We start from the raw sequence: 4466 nt of genomic DNA on the forward strand, positions 1-4466 counted from the left end.
GCCTGCCTGAGGGTAGTTATTTCCTTTGTCTTTGTGTGAGGGACTTGTGAATACATGACTTTTGTCCTTTGTGAGCCCCTCTCTGGTCCTTACAAGTTAGTCTGGGCCTTTCCTTAATGCCTAATGCTATCAGTTTACACCTTCCTTCCTCTGTGCTGCTGGCCTCAGTTCTGTTAAGATGGTTGGGATCTGTGGCAGTCACTGCTGTCGTACCCAAATCTGAAGGGTGGGTGGGGCACAGTGCTCCTTTAATAAGGGAGCACTTATGCTTGATTCCAAATTGTAAAAGTAGGCTCTGGGGAATTACTGGGCTCTTGTACCTCTTCTGTCTGGGAGGTGGTCTCTGTGAAGTTTCCTGTTGCGTGCCATTCATGAGCAGATAACAAAAATCCATAAAGGAGGAAATGATATGATACTTACCTCCTATTTGAAAGTGCACAGACTTACTGCACATTTTGGTATATTCTGCGAAGGAAGGAGGTCTCGCACTGTTGATGTATAATGTGCGTTAATTACTAAAAACATACTCCAAAGAGCTTCGTTGAAGGTAACTTGTAATTTAAGAAGCTGACTTTTGGGTACTGTAATCCAGAAGCTCAGCGTAAAACATGAGCTTTTCACTTTTTAGCAATTAGTGCTGCTGTTCAGCTTTGCAGTTCAGTTTTTAGTTGCTGTCTTCTGTGGGGAGAATTGTCTGTAGCTCTCTGGCTCGCAGCTGAAGGTACTGCTCTATGTGTGATGCTCACTGACAGCCCAGCACTGGTGGCTGTTCCTTTTGCTTACAGCAGGCTCAGATGGGCTCCTACATCCTCCAGTTGCTAAACCTAATTAATGTCTAAAGTTGGCAGCCAGGCCAAAGTGGCCAGAGGATTGCTTGCATGAAATCAGGTGGGAAATTCCTTCTGAAATGCAAGGAGAGTCCTTTAGGACTTTTGCTTTCAAGTAGCAGGTTTACTCTGCCAAACTTTTTTGGTCTTGGATACAAAGTTGCCTATAGCTGATAGTTTGCTATGCTCCTCCTGCATGTATTTTCTGGCAGTGACCTGTGCCGGTCCTTTCCTCCAGGTCAGTTTGGCTAATCAAACAGGCTGTGCTTGTTGTTCGGGTGTCACGTGGCTAAACTTGTCTCTTGAGGAAATCCTTAAGGTGCTAGATGATGGAAAAAACCTCTCCAGAGAGTGCTGCTGCTTCCTTCCTCTGTGTTGCATTAGCTTTGTGGAGGTTTGGCTGGTAGCTTATGTTAGTATATAGCTGTCCCAGTCCAGAGAGAGGACAAAGTGCTAGAATTGGCTGAACAAGCTCAAATGGTTTAGCTTGGGGGCTCTTTCACACCATGTCCTTTCTGTTCAGCTTATTGATGAGGTCCCTCCCAAACCAGGGCTGTGAGGTGTGCTTTGTGTCGCTGGGTTTGGTAAAAGTGGTGGTGGTGGAGAAACCACTCTTATCCCCTTTTGGGTTTGCCATTTTTGGCTAGCATATTTGAAAGCAAAGGTCTTAAATGCAGCAGGAGGACTTGGGAACTTCCATTGATACTGGTGTGGCAAGCTAGTAGGTGGCTTGAGCTGCAATTGCCTTGTATTACTGCTTTTTATAGTAGAGTAGTTGCCTATCCCAAGATGCACCCACAGCCCCATGTTATCAGCTTTCTTGCCTGAGAAGACTCAAGGTACCCGTGATAGCTCATTACTAGTGCAAGCAGTACATGGTCTGAGCTGGCTTTTGAACCAAGCGCTCCCTGTGTTAGCAGTGGCTCTTGTAAATGGCCAAAAGTCTGATGGGAAGGCATCTGAGAATTGTGTTAAAACTTCTCAAAGGGCTGAAGGCTGCATGGAAACCACAGAGCAGGTTCTTGTTTTAATGCCTCAGTTCCAGTGGCTGGGATGCCCAGCACTCTCCTAATGAGACCTGTTGGTCAGCCATGTACCTGTTCTGCTAAGCAGCCGCTTCTTCCTGCACAAAAATACAGGTTAGTGAATTTTGTTTTTTCAGTTAGGCTCTCATGTGAATCCTTTAATTCCTAATGTTAAATCAGTTTGCTTAAAAGCAGATTGCGAATGGAGCTCTTGTTTGTGTTGGTTGCTTCAAGCAAGTGGCTTTGTATCCTGAGCAGCTGCTTGGTGTCTCTGGAGCAGTGACTGTCGCTGCCTCAGCTGCCTGCCCACACAATCTCTGTTTGGCTATACCAGGAGATGATTACATTCACTAATTGCACGGAAAAACACCTTGCAGGATACTTTTCCTGCTGAACTAGTAGACTCTAGTGCTTATTTTTGTGGTCAGGCTGGTACCAAAACCACTGCAAGGAAGGAGGTAAGAGGAGAGCCAGAGTGGAGGCGTAGGGAGGAGGTGGGAGCACACACAGTCTGACCAGTTTGTCTGTATCATGTAAACATGTGTGCTGTGGTGACAAGTGGCATGAATCAGTTTGTTTTCCCACTGTACAGTTTGAGTTGAAATATGGAAGTTGAAAACTATCAACTAATAGGCAAGTATTTAGTGTAAGTCCTGCCTTTCTTTTAAGAGACATGCTTGCATCAGAAATACAAAATGAGGTTGGAATCCAGGGGTGATGACTGCTGAGCTGCAGGGCAGCAGTTGCCACCTGTCCCTAGCAGGAGATGATTTTGGCACATCCTTGTGCTCTGTCCCTTCCTTGCTGATTCAGTTAATGTGTGGAAATTCCCTACCATGTGTAAGCTGATTTACCTAACCCTGTTGTTTCTGTAGCTCTTGGTGCAGGCATCATCTCTGGCTGTGATAATTCAAATTGATGCTAATATCGTGCCACACTGATGGCTGTTTCTTCTTCTGCCAGCATCCCCATGATGTGCCATCAGGAACATTACAGAAGTGAGGAGCCTTCTCTCTCTGTCCCTTGCCTGTTTCCCTGTGGAGCTGTGCAGGAAGCAGTGCATGCTGTGGAAGCAGTGATGCTGCTGAGCAGGGCAGGGCTTGATGTGAAGCTGCTCCCAGAACAGCACAGGAGGGGATGCTTCCCTCCTGTCCTACCGGCCCAGGGGCTATGTTTGCTCTGTCAAGTCCAGCGGTTTTAGGGGAAGCTGTTTCACAGTTACAGTTAAGGGCATGTTTGCTGTGGGGTTTGCCACTCTATCTGCAGCTGGGATCTTTTCTTAAGCCTCTTGGAGCTGGATAGGGAGACAGTTCTGCAGCTTTCCCAGGAAGGTGTTAATCTGTTCAGTCACTCTTTAATCCTGTTCTCCCTTTTCTTCTGAGTAATGTGCTCATTCTTGCTGTCAGTGGTGTGCCTTATGCTTAAGCACATTGTGCAAGGAAAGATGAGCATGCTTGATAAGACCTCTGAGGTGCAACTGCATCTTTACCAGCACCTTTGGAGCATGTTTTATGGCATGGGTCAAATGAGAGTGCACCACTTAGCAAATGCTACCTGTTGTCAGTGTGCTGCCTCATCTGACCTGGGATGGCTGTCTTTGTTTGCACTCTGCTTGAATTGTGTCTGTCTGCTCTTCCTTCCTTAGTGGGCTCCTGGGGGGAGATGTGATGAGGTGCAGCCACCTCCATCAGTTAAGTCAGGTCAATGTGCTTTCGAAGCCAATCTCCAAGCTGTCCGTAAACCATGCATTCTGGTTAACATCCCAGAGCATGCTAGCTGGAGTTGTATTAGGTGTACACTGCAAACATGGCAGCTCCTGGGCTGGGAGGACAGGAGGGAAGTGTCCCCTCCTGTGCTGTCCTGCGAGCAGCCTCGCATCGAGCCTCTCCCTGTCCTCGTGCAGCTGCTCAGCAGCACCACTGCTTCCTCAGTGTGCACAGCTTCCTGTGGCCCCACGGGGAAATGGGCAAGAGCAAGCGAGCCCATGTCTCTAGCGTGTTTGAATTGGATATTGTACTTCATCAGTTCACTGGGTTTGTATCTGTGGGACCTGGCTAGAGTGAGTTTGAAGGCCACCCAAAAAAACGTGTGGTTACTGCTGGGTATGGTTTCACTCGGTGAACACATTCCTGTTGTCTCTGCCATTTGCTGCTGTAGATGCAGCTAAAAACAGACTGATGATTTTGGCATGTTCTCAAGAGACAGCAATGTCCTCTGCTACTTGGCCACCATCTAGGCCTTGCTTTGCAGCTGGTAGCAGCTGCCTCCTTTTCAAAACAGACTGAGTGGGACTGAGAGTGCTGTTGTCAGCACTGCCCTGACCCAGCCTTCCTGTAGCCTTAACTCATGCTCACTGGCTTCTCTTCCTGCATGGCTATTTTACCTGGGGTCCTGTGCTGAGGAGGTGCACTGCTTTGCTTTCGCCTGCCACCTACGCTTGTCTTCCTCCAAGAAACGTTTCTCCCTGTTGCTTCTCTCCTTCCTCTGGTCCATCTGAAGCCTGCAAGTCACTGCTTGAATGCCTGGGCACCTTGTTAAGGACTTAAGTTTCATGGAGAGGATCAAGCACCTAAGAGGAAATTATTGCTTCTGAAACTGTAAAAAGGAATCATAA

Source organism: Aythya marila (assembly GCF_965140915.1).
Source record: "Aythya marila genome assembly, chromosome: 21".
Lineage (NCBI taxonomy): Eukaryota > Metazoa > Chordata > Aves > Anseriformes > Anatidae > Aythya > Aythya marila.